We start from the raw sequence: 16,174 nt of genomic DNA, 5'->3' as shown, positions 1-16,174 counted from the left end.
CGCGTTACTTTTCTGATAGGCTTACTTTCATATTTCTCTGAAGCAATTACATCAAAGACTCATTATTTATGTAACAGACACGATACATCGCTCCGAATCGCTCTGTTTACCATGGCTCTACTGATTGAAACACCTGCGTATTGACAGAGTTGCTCTGTAGAATCGTAGTAACACAGTCCTGCTATTAGATTCGCTCACGTGCGCTGCTTACAGATAAATGGGAATTGCGCTCTTTAGAACAGCATCCACTCACAAAGTGGTAAACGACACACTGGGAACACTGTACGATTAGTCACATTTTTTGACTTTGGTTGACTGCTGTGTCACAGCCGGTCCCCATCATATGTATACACTCCAACGGACGTGTGTGCCCTGTTAGCACATTTACCAGGAACGTTAGCTGCATCACCTCCCTGGCAATTCCATGCCGTGCTCGAAGCGTCAGCCATTGCTTGGTGACAGTGTGCTTCGATGAGAAGTGGACAGATGATGCATCTCTCTCGCCGTCAGTTATAGGCGGGAATCATACTTAATGTAGTTTTCTGCAAGCGTCAGCGGAGCGTCAGACATCTCTGTCTGGTCTTCTCCCTTCATGCATCCACCAAGTCCACTCCTGGCAGTCTCCAGTAAAAGCCCCCTGTGCTGAAGCGAAAATTGCCGCCGTTTCTATAGATACAGAGTGCCATTGCTTACTGGGAACAGTTAAGGAACCATAGTACAATATCTTGTTGTGAAACTGTCTACTTTTCTCACTTGTGGCCGAGAAAACTGAAACCCTCTCACCTTGGGCTGGAAGAATTAAAGATCATGACTGGGATTACATACATTGACTCGTGAAGTAATACAAAATTATTTCACTCTTCATTGTATTTGTTTCTGTACAAAATGTGCGTTCTATTGCTATATTTCTATGTGTAGGTAAAAATTGGGTATTGAAAGAAAATTCCCGTGAACAGGGGCGTGAAGATATGGTTCCGCTTTTACAGCATTTACACATAGCAGCGTCATGGATCTACGAGAATTTTGCTTGTATGTGTAAGGTTAACATATTTAAGCATAGAACTGAAGTCACAACAATTTTCACCTTTTGAAGACGCTTGTGGTTACCCATATGTCAATTCCCATCTCGTGATTGGCACACATTTTTAAAAATTGCCCGTCCCTTGTGGGGATCGAACCCACGACCTTTGGATTAGAAGTCCAACGCGCTATCCTCTGCGCCAAAGGGACGCTGTGCAACTGATGGTCTCAGATGTAAGAGATTCTGCAAGACATGACCCGTGCTACATGTCTCGCGTTACTTTTCTGATAGGCTTACTTTCATATTTCTCTGAAGCAATTACATCAAAGACTCATTATTTATGTAACAGACACGATACATCGCTCCGAATCGCTCTGTTTACCATGGCTCTACTGATTGAAACACCTGCGTATTGACAGAGTTGCTCTGTACAATCGTAGTAACACAGTCCTGCTATTAGATTCGCTCACGTGCGCTGCTTACAGATAAATGGGAATTGCGCTCTTTAGAACAGCATCCACTCACAAAGTGGTAAACGACACACTGGGAACACTGTACGATTAGTCACATTTTTTGACTTTGGTTGACTGCTGTGTCACAGCCGGTCCCCATCATATGTATACACTCCAACGGACGTGTGTGCCCTGTTAGCACATTTACCAGGAACGTTAGCTGCATCACCTCCCTGGCAATTCCATGCCGTGCTCGAAGCGTCAGCCATTGCTTGGTGACAGTGTGCTTCGATGAGAAGTGGACAGATGATGCATCTCTCTCGCCGTCAGTTATAGGCGGGAATCATACTTAATGTAGTTTTCTGCAAGCGTCAGCGGAGCGTCAGACATCTCTGTCTGGTCTTCTCCCTTCATGCATCCACCAAGTCCACTCCTGGCAGTCTCCAGTAAAAGCCCCCTGTGCTGAAGCGAAAATTGCCGCCGTTTCTATAGATACAGAGTGCCATTGCTTACTGGGAACAGTTAAGGAACCATAGTACAATATCTTGTTGTGAAACTGTCTACTTTTCTCACTTGTGGCCGAGAAAACTGAAACCCTCTCACCTTGGGCTGGAAGAATTAAAGATCATGACTGGGATTACATACATTGACTCGTGAAGTAATACAAAATTATTTCACTCTTCATTGTATTTGTTTCTGTACAAAATGTGCGTTCTATTGCTATAATTCTATGTGTAGGTAAAAATTGGGTATTGAAAGAAAATTCCCGTGAACAGGGGCGTGAAGATATGGTTCCGCTTTTACAGCATTTACACATAGCAGCGTCATGGATCTACGAGAATTTTGCTTGTATGTGTAAGGTTAACATATTTAAGCATAGAACTGAAGTCACAACAATTTTCACCTTTTGAAGACGCTTGTGGTTACCCATATGTCAATTCCCATCTCGTGATTGGCACACATTTTTAAAAATTGCCCGTCCCTTGTGGGGATCGAACCCACGACCTTTGGATTAGAAGTCCAACGCGCTATCCTCTGCGCCAAAGAGACGCTGTGCAAGTGATGGTCTCAGATGTAAGAGATTCTGCAAGACATGACCCGTGCTACATGTCTCGCGTTACTTTTCTGATAGGCTTACTTTCATATTTCTCTGAAGCAATTACATCAAAGACTCATTATTTATGTAACAGACACGATACATCGCTCCGAATCGCTCTGTTTACCATGGCTCTACTGATTGAAACACCTGCGTATTGACAGAGTTGCTCTGTAGAATCGTAGTAACACAGTCCTGCTATTAGATTCGCTCACGTGCGCTGCTTACAGATAAATGGGAATTGCGCTCTTTAGAACAGCATCCACTCACAAAGTGGTAAACGACACACTGGGAACACTGTACGATTAGTCACATTTTTTGACTTTGGTTGACTGCTGTGTCACAGCCGGTCCCCATCATATGTATACACTCCAACGGACGTGTGTGCCCTGTTAGCACATTTACCAGGAACGTTAGCTGCATCACCTCCCTGGCAATTCCATGCCGTGCTCGAAGCGTCAGCCATTGCTTGGTGACAGTGTGCTTCGATGAGAAGTGGACAGATGATGCATCTCTCTCGCCGTCAGTTATAGGCGGGAATCATACTTAATGTAGTTTTCTGCAAGCGTCAGCGGAGCGTCAGACATCTCTGTCTGGTCTTCTCCCTTCATGCATCCACCAAGTCCACTCCTGGCAGTCTCCAGTAAAAGCCCCCTGTGCTGAAGCGAAAATTGCCGCCGTTTCTATAGATACAGAGTGCCATTGCTTACTGGGAACAGTTAAGGAACCATAGTACAATATCTTGTTGTGAAACTGTCTACTTTTCTCACTTGTGGCCGAGAAAACTGAAACCCTCTCACCTTGGGCTGGAAGAATTAAAGATCATGACTGGGATTACATACATTGACTCGTGAAGTAATACAAAATTATTTCACTCTTCATTGTATTTGTTTCTGTACAAAATGTGCGTTCTATTGCTATATTTCTATGTGTAGGTAAAAATTGGGTATTGAAAGAAAATTCCCGTGAACAGGGGCGTGAAGATATGGTTCCGCTTTTACAGCATTTACACATAGCAGCGTCATGGATCTACGAGAATTTTGCTTGTATGTGTAAGGTTAACATATTTAAGCATAGAACTGAAGTCACAACAATTTTCACCTTTTGAAGACGCTTGTGGTTACCCATATGTCAATTCCCATCTCGTGATTGGCACACATTTTTAAAAATTGCCCGTCCCTTGTGGGGATCGAACCCACGACCTTTGGATTAGAAGTCCAACGCGCTATCCTCTGCGCCTAAGGGACGCTGTGCAAGTGATGGTCTCAGATGTAAGAGATTCTGCAAGACATGACCCGTGCTACATGTCTCGCGTTACTTTTCTGATAGGCTTACTTTCATATTTCTCTGAAGCAATTACATCAAAGACTCATTATTTATGTAACAGACACGATACATCGCTCCGAATCGCTCTGTTTACCATGGCTCTACTGATTGAAACACCTGCGTATTGACAGAGTTGCTCTGTACAATCGTAGTAACACAGTCCTGCTATTAGATTCGCTCACGTGCGCTGCTTACAGATAAATGGGAATTGCGCTCTTTAGAACAGCATCCACTCACAAAGTGGTAAACGACACACTGGGAACACTGTACGATTAGTCACATTTTTTGACTTTGGTTGACTGCTGTGTCACAGCCGGTCCCCATCATATGTATACACTCCAACGGACGTGTGTGCCCTGTTAGCACATTTACCAGGAACGTTAGCTGCATCACCTCCCTGGCAATTCCATGCCGTGCTCGAAGCGTCAGCCATTGCTTGGTGACAGTGTGCTTCGATGAGAAGTGGACAGATGATGCATCTCTCTCGCCGTCAGTTATAGGCGGGAATCATACTTAATGTAGTTTTCTGCAAGCGTCAGCGGAGCGTCAGACATCTCTGTCTGGTCTTCTCCCTTCATGCATCCACCAAGTCCACTCCTGGCAGTCTCCAGTAAAAGCCCCCTGTGCTGAAGCGAAAATTGCCGCCGTTTCTATAGATACAGAGTGCCATTGCTTACTGGGAACAGTTAAGGAACCATAGTACAATATCTTGTTGTGAAACTGTCTACTTTTCTCACTTGTGGCCGAGAAAACTGAAACCCTCTCACCTTGGGCTGGAAGAATTAAAGATCATGACTGGGATTACATACATTGACTCGTGAAGTAATACAAAATTATTTCACTCTTCATTGTATTTGTTTCTGTACAAAATGTGCGTTCTATTGCTATATTTCTATGTGTAGGTAAAAATTGGGTATTGAAAGAAAATTCCCGTGAACAGGGGCGTGAAGATATGGTTCCGCTTTTACAGCATTTACACATAGCAGCGTCATGGATCTACGAGAATTTTGCTTGTATGTGTAAGGTTAACATATTTAAGCATAGAACTGAAGTCACAACAATTTTCACCTTTTGAAGACGCTTGTGGTTACCCATATGTCAATTCCCATCTCGTGATTGGCACACATTTTTAAAAATTGCCTGTCCCTTGTGGGGATCGAACCCACGACCTTTGGATTAGAAGTCCAACGTGCTATCCTCTGCGCCTAAGGGACGCTGTGCAAGTGATGGTCTCAGATGTAAGAGATTCTGCAAGACATGACCCGTGCTACATGTCTCGCGTTACTTTTCTGATAGGCTTACTTTCATATTTCTCTGAAGCAATTACATCAAAGACTCATTATTTATGTAACAGACACGATACATCGCTCCGAATCGCTCTGTTTACCATGGCTCTACTGATTGAAACACCTGCGTATTGACAGAGTTGCTCTGTACAATCGTAGTAACACAGTCCTGCTATTAGATTCGCTCACGTGCGCTGCTTACAGATAAATGGGAATTGCGCTCTTTAGAACAGCATCCACTCACAAAGTGGTAAACGACACACTGGGAACACTGTACGATTAGTCACATTTTTTGACTTTGGTTGACTGCTGTGTCACAGCCGGTCCCCATCATATGTATACACTCCAACGGACGTGTGTGCCCTGTTAGCACATTTACCAGGAACGTTAGCTGCATCACCTCCCTGGCAATTCCATGCCGTGCTCGAAGCGTCAGCCATTGCTTGGTGACAGTGTGCTTCGATGAGAAGTGGACAGATGATGCATCTCTCTCGCCGTCAGTTATAGGCGGGAATCATACTTAATGTAGTTTTCTGCAAGCGTCAGCGGAGCGTCAGACATCTCTGTCTGGTCTTCTCCCTTCATGCATCCACCAAGTCCACTCCTGGCAGTCTCCAGTAAAAGCCCCCTGTGCTGAAGCGAAAATTGCCGCCGTTTCTATAGATACAGAGTGCCATTGCTTACTGGGAACAGTTAAGGAACCATAGTACAATATCTTGTTGTGAAACTGTCTACTTTTCTCACTTGTGGCCGAGAAAACTGAAACCCTCTCACCTTGGGCTGGAAGAATTAAAGATCATGACTGGGATTACATACATTGACTCGTGAAGTAATACAAAATTATTTCACTCTTCATTGTATTTGTTTCTGTACAAAATGTGCGTTCTATTGCTATATTTCTATGTGTAGGTAAAAATTGGGTATTGAAAGAAAATTCCCGTGAACAGGGGCGTGAAGATATGGTTCCGCTTTTACAGCATTTAAACATAGCAGCGTCATGGATCTACGAGAATTTTGCTTGTATGTGTAAGGTTAACATATTTAAGCATAGAACTGAAGTCACAACAATTTTCACCTTTTGAAGACGCTTGTGGTTACCCATATGTCAATTCCCATCTCGTGATTGGCACACATTTTTAAAAATTGCCCGTCCCTTGTGGGGATCGAACCCACGACCTTTGGATTAGAAGTCCAACGCGCTATCCTCTGCGCCAAAGGGACGCTGTGCAAGTGATGGTCTCAGATGTAAGAGATTCTGCAAGACATGACCCGTGCTACATGTCTCGCGTTACTTTTCTGATAGGCTTACTTTCATATTTCTCTGAAGCAATTACATCAAAGACTCATTATTTATGTAACAGACACGATACATCGCTCCGAATCGCTCTGTTTACCATGGCTCTACTGATTGAAACACCTGCGTATTGACAGAGTTGCTCTGTACAATCGTAGTAACACAGTCCTGCTATTAGATTCGCTCACGTGCGCTGCTTACAGATAAATGGGAATTGCGCTCTTTAGAACAGCATCCACTCACAAAGTGGTAAACGACACACTGGGAACACTGTACGATTAGTCACATTTTTTGACTTTGGTTGACTGCTGTGTCACAGCCGGTCCCCATCATATGTATACACTTCAACGGACGTGTGTGCCCTGTTAGCACATTTACCAGGAACGTTAGCTGCATCACCTCCCTGGCAATTCCATGCCGTGCTCGAAGCGTCAGCCATTGCTTGGTGACAGTGTGCTTCGATGAGAAGTGGACAGATGATGCATCTCTCTCGCCGTCAGTTATAGGCGGGAATCATACTTAATGTAGTTTTCTGCAAGCGTCAGCGGAGCGTCAGACATCTCTGTCTGGTCTTCTCCCTTCATGCATCCACCAAGTCCACTCCTGGCAGTCTCCAGTAAAAGCCCCCTGTGCTGAAGCGAAAATTGCCGCCGTTTCTATAGATACAGAGTGCCATTGCTTACTGGGAACAGTTAAGGAACCATAGTACAATATCTTGTTGTGAAACTGTCTACTTTTCTCACTTGTGGCCGAGAAAACTGAAACCCTCTCACCTTGGGCTGGAAGAATTAAAGATCATGACTGGGATTACATACATTGACTCGTGAAGTAATACAAAATTATTTCACTCTTCATTGTATTTGTTTCTGTACAAAATGTGCGTTCTATTGCTATATTTCTATGTGTAGGTAAAAATTGGGTATTGAAAGAAAATTCCCGTGAACAGGGGCGTGAAGATATGGTTCCGCTTTTACAGCATTTACACATAGCAGCGTCATGGATCTACGAGAATTTTGCTTGTATGTGTAAGGTTAACATATTTAAGCATAGAACTGAAGTCACAACAATTTTCACCTTTTGAAGACGCTTGTGGTTACCCATATGTCAATTCCCATCTCGTGATTGGCACACATTTTTAAAAATTGCCCGTCCCTTGTGGGGATCGAACCCACGACCTTTGGATTAGAAGTCCAACGCGCTATCCTCTGCGCCAAAGGGACGCTGTGCAAGTGATGGTCTCAGATGTAAGAGATTCTGCAAGACATGACCCGTGCTACATGTCTCGCGTTACTTTTCTGATAGGCTTACTTTCATATTTCTCTGAAGCAATTACATCAAAGACTCATTATTTATGTAACAGACACGATACATCGCTCCGAATCGCTCTGTTTACCATGGCTCTACTGATTGAAACACCTGCGTATTGACAGAGTTGCTCTGTACAATCGTAGTAACACAGTCCTGCTATTAGATTCGCTCACGTGCGCTGCTTACAGATAAATGGGAATTGCGCTCTTTAGAACAGCATCCACTCACAAAGTGGTAAACGACACACTGGGAACACTGTACGATTAGTCACATTTTTTGACTTTGGTTGACTGCTGTGTCACAGCCGGTCCCCATCATATGTATACACTCCAACGGACGTGTGTGCCCTGTTAGCACATTTACCAGGAACGTTAGCTGCATCACCTCCCTGGCAATTCCATGCCGTGCTCGAAGCGTCAGCCATTGCTTGGTGACAGTGTGCTTCGATGAGAAGTGGACAGATGATGCATCTCTCTCGCCGTCAGTTATAGGCGGGAATCATACTTAATGTAGTTTTCTGCAAGCGTCAGCGGAGCGTCAGACATCTCTGTCTGGTCTTCTCCCTTCATGCATCCACCAAGTCCACTCCTGGCAGTCTCCAGTAAAAGCCCCCTGTGCTGAAGCGAAAATTGCCGCCGTTTCTATAGATACAGAGTGCCATTGCTTACTGGGAACAGTTAAGGAACCATAGTACAATATCTTGTTGTGAAACTGTCTACTTTTCTCACTTGTGGCCGAGAAAACTGAAACCCTCTCACCTTGGGCTGGAAGAATTAAAGATCATGACTGGGATTACATACATTGACTCGTGAAGTAATACAAAATTATTTCACTCTTCATTGTATTTGTTTCTGTACAAAATGTGCGTTCTATTGCTATATTTCTATGTGTAGGTAAAAATTGGGTATTGAAAGAAAATTCCCGTGAACAGGGGCGTGAAGATATGGTTCCGCTTTTACAGCATTTACACATAGCAGCGTCATGGATCTACGAGAATTTTGCTTGTATGTGTAAGGTTAACATATTTAAGCATGGAACTGAAGTCACAACAATTTTCACCTTTTGAAGACGCTTGTGGTTACCCATATGTCAATTCCCATCTCGTGATTGGCACACATTTTTAAAAATTGCCTGTCCCTTGTCGGGATCGAACCCACGACCTTTGGATTAGAAGTCCAACGCGCTATCCTCTGCGCCAAAGGGACGCTGTGCAAGTGATGGTCTCAGATGTAAGAGATTCTGCAAGACATGACCCGTGCTACATGTCTCGCGTTACTTTTCTGATAGGCTTACTTTCATATTTCTCTGAAGCAATTACATCAAAGACTCATTATTTATGTAACAGACACGATACATCGCTCCGAATCGCTCTGTTTACCATGGCTCTACTGATTGAAACACCTGCGTATTGACAGAGTTGCTCTGTACAATCGTAGTAACACAGTCCTGCTATTAGATTCGCTCACGTGCGCTGCTTACAGATAAATGGGAATTGCGCTCTTTAGAACAGCATCCACTCACAAAGTGGTAAACGACACACTGGGAACACTGTACGATTAGTCACATTTTTTGACTTTGGTTGACTGCTGTGTCACAGCCGGTCCCCATCATATGTATACACTCCAACGGACGTGTGTGCCCTGTTAGCACATTTACCAGGAACGTTAGCTGCATCACCTCCCTGGCAATTCCATGCCGTGCTCGAAGCGTCAGCCATTGCTTGGTGACAGTGTGCTTCGATGAGAAGTGGACAGATGATGCATCTCTCTCGCCGTCAGTTATAGGCGGGAATCATACTTAATGTAGTTTTCTGCAAGCGTCAGCGGAGCGTCAGACATCTCTGTCTGGTCTTCTCCCTTCATGCATCCACCAAGTCCACTCCTGGCAGTCTCCAGTAAAAGCCCCCTGTGCTGAAGCGAAAATTGCCGCCGTTTCTACAGATACAGAGTGCCATTGCTTACTGGGAACAGTTAAGGAACCATAGTACAATATCTTGTTGTGAAACTGTCTACTTTTCTCACTTGTGGCCGAGAAAACTGAAACCCTCTCACCTTGGGCTGGAAGAATTAAAGATCATGACTGGGATTACATACATTGACTCGTGAAGTAATACAAAATTATTTCACTCTTCATTGTATTTGTTTCTGTACAAAATGTGCGTTCTATTGCTATAATTCTATGTGTAGGTAAAAATTGGGTATTGAAAGAAAATTCCCGTGAACAGGGGCGTTAAGATATGGTTCCGCTTTTACAGCATTTACACATAGCAGCGTCATGGATCTACGAGAATTTTGCTTGTATGTGTAAGGTTAACATATTTAAGCATAGAACTGAAGTCACAACAATTTTCACCTTTTGAAGACGCTTGTGGTTACCCATATGTCAATTCCCATCTCGTGATTGGCACACATTTTTAAAAATTGCCCGTCCCTTGTGGGGATCGAACCCACGACCTTTGGATTAGAAGTCCAACGCGCTATCCTCTGCGCCAAAGGGACGCTGTGCAAGTGATGGTCTCAGATGTAAGAGATTCTGCAAGACATGACCCATGCTACATGTCTCGCGTTACTTTTCTGATAGGCTTACTTTCATATTTCTCTGAAGCAATTACATCAAAGACTCATTATTTATGTAACAGACACGATACATCGCTCCGAATCGCTCTGTTTACCATGGCTCTACTGATTGAAACACCTGCGTATTGACAGAGTTACTCTGTACAATCGTAGTAACACAGTCCTGCTATTAGATTCGCTCACGTGCGCTGCTTACAGATAAATGGGAATTGCGCTCTTTAGAACAGCATCCACTCACAAAGTGGTAAACGACACACTGGGAACACTGTACGATTAGTCACATTTTTTGACTTTGGTTGACTGCTGTGTCACAGCCGGTCCCCATCATATGTATACACTCCAACGGACGTGTGTGCCCTGTTAGCACATTTACCAGGAACGTTAGCTGCATCACCTCCCTGGCAATTCCATGCCGTGCTCGAAGCGTCAGCCATTGCTTGGTGACAGTGTGCTTCGATGAGAAGTGGACAGATGATGCATCTCTCTCGCCGTCAGTTATAGGCGGGAATCATACTTAATGTAGTTTTCTGCAAGCGTCAGCGGAGCGTCAGACATCTCTGTCTGGTCTTCTCCCTTCATGCATCCACCAAGTCCACTCCTGGCAGTCTCCAGTAAAAGCCCCCTGTGCTGAAGCGAAAATTGCCGCCGTTTCTATAGATACAGAGTGCCATTGCTTACTGGGAACAGTTAAGGAACCATAGTACAATATCTTGTTGTGAAACTGTCTACTTTTCTCACTTGTGGCCGAGAAAACTGAAACCCTCTCACCTTGGGCTGGAAGAATTAAAGATCATGACTGGGATTACATACATTGACTCGTGAAGTAATACAAAATTATTTCACTCTTCATTGTATTTGTTTCTGTACAAAATGTGCGTTCTATTGCTATATTTCTATGTGTAGGTAAAAATTGGGTATTGAAAGAAAATTCCCGTGAACAGGGGCGTGAAGATATGGTTCCGCTTTTACAGCATTTACACATAGCAGCGTCATGGATCTACGAGAATTTTGCTTGTATGTGTAAGGTTAACATATTTAAGCATAGAACTGAAGTCACAACAATTTTCACCTTTTGAAGACGCTTGTGGTTACCCATATGTCAATTCCCATCTCGTGATTGGCACACATTTTTAAAAATTGCCTGTCCCTTGTGGGGATCGAACCCACGACCTTTGGATTAGAAGTCCAACGCGCTATCCTCTGCGCCAAAGGGACGCTGTGCAAGTGATGGTCTCAGATGTAAGAGATTCTGCAAGACATGACCCGTGCTACATGTCTCGCGTTACTTTTCTGATAGGCTTACTTTCATATTTCTCTGAAGCAATTACATCAAAGACTCATTATTTATGTAACAGACACGATACATCGCTCCGAATCGCTCTGTTTACCATGGCTCTACTGATTGAAACACCTGCGTATTGACAGAGTTGCTCTGTACAATCGTAGTAACACAGTCCTGCTATTAGATTCGCTCACGTGCGCTGCTTACAGATAAATGGGAATTGCGCTCTTTAGAACAGCATCCACTCACAAAGTGGTAAACGACACACTGGGAACACTGTACGATTAGTCACATTTTTTGACTTTGGTTGACTGCTGTGTCACAGCCGGTCCCCATCATATGTATACACTCCAACGGACGTGTGTGCCCTGTTAGCACATTTACCAGGAACGTTAGCTGCATCACCTCCCTGGCAATTCCATGCCGTGCTCGAAGCGTCAGCCATTGCTTGGTGACAGTGTGCTTCGATGAGAAGTGGACAGATGATGCATCTCTCTCGCCGTCAGTTATAGGCGGGAATCATACTTAATGTAGTTTTCTGCAAGCGTCAGCGGAGCGTCAGACATCTCTGTCTGGTCTTCTCCCTTCATGCATCCACCAAGTCCACTCCTGGCAGTCTCCAGTAAAAGCCCCCTGTGCTGAAGCGAAAATTGCCGCCGTTTCTACAGATACAGAGTGCCATTGCTTACTGGGAACAGTTAAGGAACCATAGTACAATATCTTGTTGTGAAACTGTCTACTTTTCTCACTTGTGGCCGAGAAAACTGAAACCCTCTCACCTTGGGCTGGAAGAATTAAAGATCATGACTGGGATTACATACATTGACTCGTGAAGTAATACAAAATTATTTCACTCTTCATTGTATTTGTTTCTGTACAAAATGTGCGTTCTATTGCTATATTTCTATGTGTAGGTAAAAATTGGGTATTGAAAGAAAATTCCCGTGAACAGGGGCGTGAAGATATGGTTCCGCTTTTACAGCATTTACACATAGCAGCGTCATGGATCTACGAGAATTTTGCTTGTATGTGTAAGGTTAACATATTTAAGCATAGAACTGAAGTCACAACAATTTTCACCTTTTGAAGACGCTTGTGGTTACCCATATGTCAATTCCCATCTCGTGATTGGCACACATTTTTAAAAATTGCCCGTCCCTTGTGGGGATCGAACCCACGACCTTTGGATTAGAAGTCCAACGCGCTATCCTCTGCGCCAAAGGGACGCTGTGCAAGTGATGGTCTCAGATGTAAGAGATTCTGCAAGACATGACCCGTGCTACATGTCTCGCGTTACTTTTCTGATAGGCTTACTTTCATATTTCTCTGAAGAAATTACATCAAAGACTCATTATTTATGTAACAGACACGATACATCGCTCCGAATCGCTCTGTTTACCATGGCTCTACTGATTGAAACACCTGCGTATTGACAGAGTTGCTCTGTACAATCGTAGTAACACAGTCCTGCTATTAGATTCGCTCACGTGCGCTGCTTACAGATAAATGGGAATTGCGCTCTTTAGAACAGCATCCACTCACAAAGTGGTAAACGACACACTGGGAACACTGTACGATTAGTCACATTTTTTGACTTTGGTTGACTGCTGTGTCACAGCCGGTCCCCATCATATGTATACACTCCAACGGACGTGTGTGCCCTGTTAGCACATTTACCAGGAACGTTAGCTGCATCACCTCCCTGGCAATTCCATGCCGTGCTCGAAGCGTCAGCCATTGCTTGGTGACAGTGTGCTTCGATGAGAAGTGGACAGATGATGCATCTCTCTCGCCGTCAGTTATAGGCGGGAATCATACTTAATGTAGTTTTCTGCAAGCGTCAGCGGAGCGTCAGACATCTCTGTCTGGTCTTCTCCCTTCATGCATCCACCAAGTCCACTCCTGGCAGTCTCCAGTAAAAGCCCCCTGTGCTGAAGCGAAAATTGCCGCCGTTTCTATAGATACAGAGTGCCATTGCTTACTGGGAACAGTTAAGGAACCATAGTACAATATCTTGTTGTGAAACTGTCTACTTTTCTCACTTGTGGCCGAGAAAACTGAAACCCTCTCACCTTGGGCTGGAAGAATTAAAGATCATGACTGGGATTACATACATTGACTCGTGAAGTAATACAAAATTATTTCACTCTTCATTGTATTTGTTTCTGTACAAAATGTGCGTTCTATTGCTATAATTCTATGTGTAGGTAAAAATTGGGTATTGAAAGAAAATTCCCGTGAACAGGGGCGTGAAGATATGGTTCCGCTTTTACAGCATTTACACATAGCAGCGTCATGGATCTACGAGAATTTTGCTTGTATGTGTAAGGTTAACATATTTAAGCATAGAACTGAAGTCACAACAATTTTCACCTTTTGAAGACGCTTGTGGTTACCCATATGTCAATTCCCATCTCGTGATTGGCACACATTTTTAAAAATTGCCCGTCCCTTGTGGGGATCGAACCCACGACCTTTGGATTAGAAGTCCAACGCGCTATCCTCTGCGCCAAAGGGACGCTGTGCAAGTGATGGTCTCAGATGTAAGAGATTCTGCAAGACATGACCCGTGCTACATGTCTCGCGTTACTTTTCTGATAGGCTTACTTTCATATTTCTCTGAAGAAATTACATCAAAGACTCATTATTTATGTAACAGACACGATACATCGCTCCGAATCGCTCTGTTTACCATGGCTCTACTGATTGAAACACCTGCGTATTGACAGAGTTGCTCTGTACAATCGTAGTAACACAGTCCTGCTATTAGATTCGCTCACGTGCGCTGCTTACAGATAAATGGGAATTGCGCTCTTTAGAACAGCATCCACTCACAAAGTGGTAAACGACACACTGGGAACACTGTACGATTAGTCACATTTTTTGACTTTGGTTGACTGCTGTGTCACAGCCGGTCCCCATCATATGTATACACTCCAACGGACGTGTGTGCCCTGTTAGCACATTTACCAGGAACGTTAGCTGCATCACCTCCCTGGCAATTCCATGCCGTGCTCGAAGCGTCAGCCATTGCTTGGTGACAGTGTGCTTCGATGAGAAGTGGACAGATGATGCATCTCTCTCGCCGTCAGTTATAGGCGGGAATCATACTTAATGTAGTTTTCTGCAAGCGTCAGCGGAGCGTCAGACATCTCTGTCTGGTCTTCTCCCTTCATGCATCCACCAAGTCCACTCCTGGCAGTCTCCAGTAAAAGCCCCCTGTGCTGAAGCGAAAATTGCCGCCGTTTCTATAGATACAGAGTGCCATTGCTTACTGGGAACAGTTAAGGAACCATAGTACAATATCTTGTTGTGAAACTGTCTACTTTTCTCACTTGTGGCCGAGAAAACTGAAACCCTCTCACCTTGGGCTGGAAGAATTAAAGATCATGACTGGGATTACATACATTGACTCGTGAAGTAATACAAAATTATTTCACTCTTCATTGTATTTGTTTCTGTACAAAATGTGCGTTCTATTGCTATATTTCTATGTGTAGGTAAAAATTGGGTATTGAAAGAAAATTCCCGTGAACAGGGGCGTGAAGATATGGTTCCGCTTTTACAGCATTTACACATAGCAGCGTCATGGATCTACGAGAATTTTGCTTGTATGTGTAAGGTTAACATATTTAAGCATAGAACTGAAGTCACAACAATTTTCACCTTTTGAAGACGCTTGTGGTTACCCATATGTCAATTCCCATCTCGTGATTGGCACACATTTTTAAAAATTGCCCGTCCCTTGTGGGGATCGAACCCACGACCTGTGGATTAGAAGTCCAACGCGCTATCCTCTGCGCCAAAGGGACGCTGTGCAAGTGATGGTCTCAGATGTAAGAGATTCTGCAAGACATGACCCGTGCTACATGTCTCGCGTTACTTTTCTGATAGGCTTACTTTCATATTTCTCTGAAGCAATTACATCAAAGACTCATTATTTATGTAACAGACACGATACATCGCTCCGAATCGCTCTGTTTACCATGGCTCTACTGATTGAAACACCTGCGTATTGACAGAGTTGCTCTGTACAATCGTAGTAACACAGTCCTGCTATTAGATTCGCTCACGTGCGCTGCTTACAGATAAATGGGAATTGCGCTCTTTAGAACAGCATCCACTCACAAAGTGGTAAACGACACACTGGGAACACTGTACGATTAGTCACATTTTTTGACTTTGGTTGACTGCTGTGTCACAGCCGGTCCCCATCATATGTATACACTCCAACGGACGTGTGTGCCCTGTTAGCACATTTACCAGGAACGTTAGCTGCATCACCTCCCTGGCAATTCCATGCCGTGCTCGAAGCGTCAGCCATTGCTTGGTGACAGTGTGCTTCGATGAGAAGTGGACAGATGATGCATCTCTCTCGCCGTCAGTTATAGGCGGGAATCATACTTAATGTAGTTTTCTGCAAGCGTCAGCGGAGCGTCAGACATCTCTGTCTGGTCTTCTCCCTTCATGCATCCACCAAGTCCACTCCTGGCAGTCTCCAGTAAAAGCCCCCTGTGCTGAAGCGAAAATTGC

At 44.1% G+C, this 16,174-nt stretch overlaps 12 non-coding genes across 12 annotated transcripts; all 12 read right to left on the bottom strand.

Annotated features, from left to right (window-relative positions):
- Nucleotides 1–1,157: 1,157 nt before the first annotated feature.
- On the bottom strand, nt 1,158–1,230 carry Trnar-ucu (transfer RNA arginine (anticodon UCU)). Its single transcript has one exon. It is a non-coding gene; the product is annotated as a tRNA-Arg (tRNA).
- Nucleotides 1,231–2,450: 1,220 nt separating this feature from the next.
- Trnar-ucu (transfer RNA arginine (anticodon UCU)) lies at nt 2,451–2,523 on the bottom strand. Its single transcript has one exon. It is a non-coding gene; the product is annotated as a tRNA-Arg (tRNA).
- A 1,220-nt stretch (nt 2,524–3,743) lies between these two features.
- Trnar-ucu (transfer RNA arginine (anticodon UCU)) lies at nt 3,744–3,816 on the bottom strand. Its single transcript has one exon. It is a non-coding gene; the product is annotated as a tRNA-Arg (tRNA).
- Nucleotides 3,817–5,036: 1,220 nt separating this feature from the next.
- On the bottom strand, nt 5,037–5,109 carry Trnar-ucu (transfer RNA arginine (anticodon UCU)). The gene has a single exon. It is a non-coding gene; the product is annotated as a tRNA-Arg (tRNA).
- A 1,220-nt stretch (nt 5,110–6,329) lies between these two features.
- Nucleotides 6,330–6,402, bottom strand: Trnar-ucu (transfer RNA arginine (anticodon UCU)). The gene has a single exon. It is a non-coding gene; the product is annotated as a tRNA-Arg (tRNA).
- Nucleotides 6,403–7,622: 1,220 nt separating this feature from the next.
- Trnar-ucu (transfer RNA arginine (anticodon UCU)) lies at nt 7,623–7,695 on the bottom strand. The gene has a single exon. It is a non-coding gene; the product is annotated as a tRNA-Arg (tRNA).
- Nucleotides 7,696–8,915: 1,220 nt separating this feature from the next.
- Trnar-ucu (transfer RNA arginine (anticodon UCU)) lies at nt 8,916–8,988 on the bottom strand. The gene has a single exon. It is a non-coding gene; the product is annotated as a tRNA-Arg (tRNA).
- Nucleotides 8,989–10,208: 1,220 nt separating this feature from the next.
- Trnar-ucu (transfer RNA arginine (anticodon UCU)) lies at nt 10,209–10,281 on the bottom strand. Its single transcript has one exon. It is a non-coding gene; the product is annotated as a tRNA-Arg (tRNA).
- Nucleotides 10,282–11,501: 1,220 nt separating this feature from the next.
- On the bottom strand, nt 11,502–11,574 carry Trnar-ucu (transfer RNA arginine (anticodon UCU)). The gene has a single exon. It is a non-coding gene; the product is annotated as a tRNA-Arg (tRNA).
- Nucleotides 11,575–12,794: 1,220 nt separating this feature from the next.
- On the bottom strand, nt 12,795–12,867 carry Trnar-ucu (transfer RNA arginine (anticodon UCU)). Its single transcript has one exon. It is a non-coding gene; the product is annotated as a tRNA-Arg (tRNA).
- Nucleotides 12,868–14,087: 1,220 nt separating this feature from the next.
- On the bottom strand, nt 14,088–14,160 carry Trnar-ucu (transfer RNA arginine (anticodon UCU)). Its single transcript has one exon. It is a non-coding gene; the product is annotated as a tRNA-Arg (tRNA).
- Nucleotides 14,161–15,380: 1,220 nt separating this feature from the next.
- Trnar-ucu (transfer RNA arginine (anticodon UCU)) lies at nt 15,381–15,453 on the bottom strand. Its single transcript has one exon. It is a non-coding gene; the product is annotated as a tRNA-Arg (tRNA).
- Nucleotides 15,454–16,174: the final 721 nt, after the last annotated feature.

Source organism: Schistocerca cancellata, chromosome 1 (genome assembly GCF_023864275.1).
Source record: "Schistocerca cancellata isolate TAMUIC-IGC-003103 chromosome 1, iqSchCanc2.1, whole genome shotgun sequence".
NCBI lineage: Eukaryota > Metazoa > Arthropoda > Insecta > Orthoptera > Acrididae > Schistocerca > Schistocerca cancellata.
The sequence above is the reverse complement of the archived record's forward strand: the minus strand, read 5'-3'. Positions and strand labels throughout refer to the sequence as shown.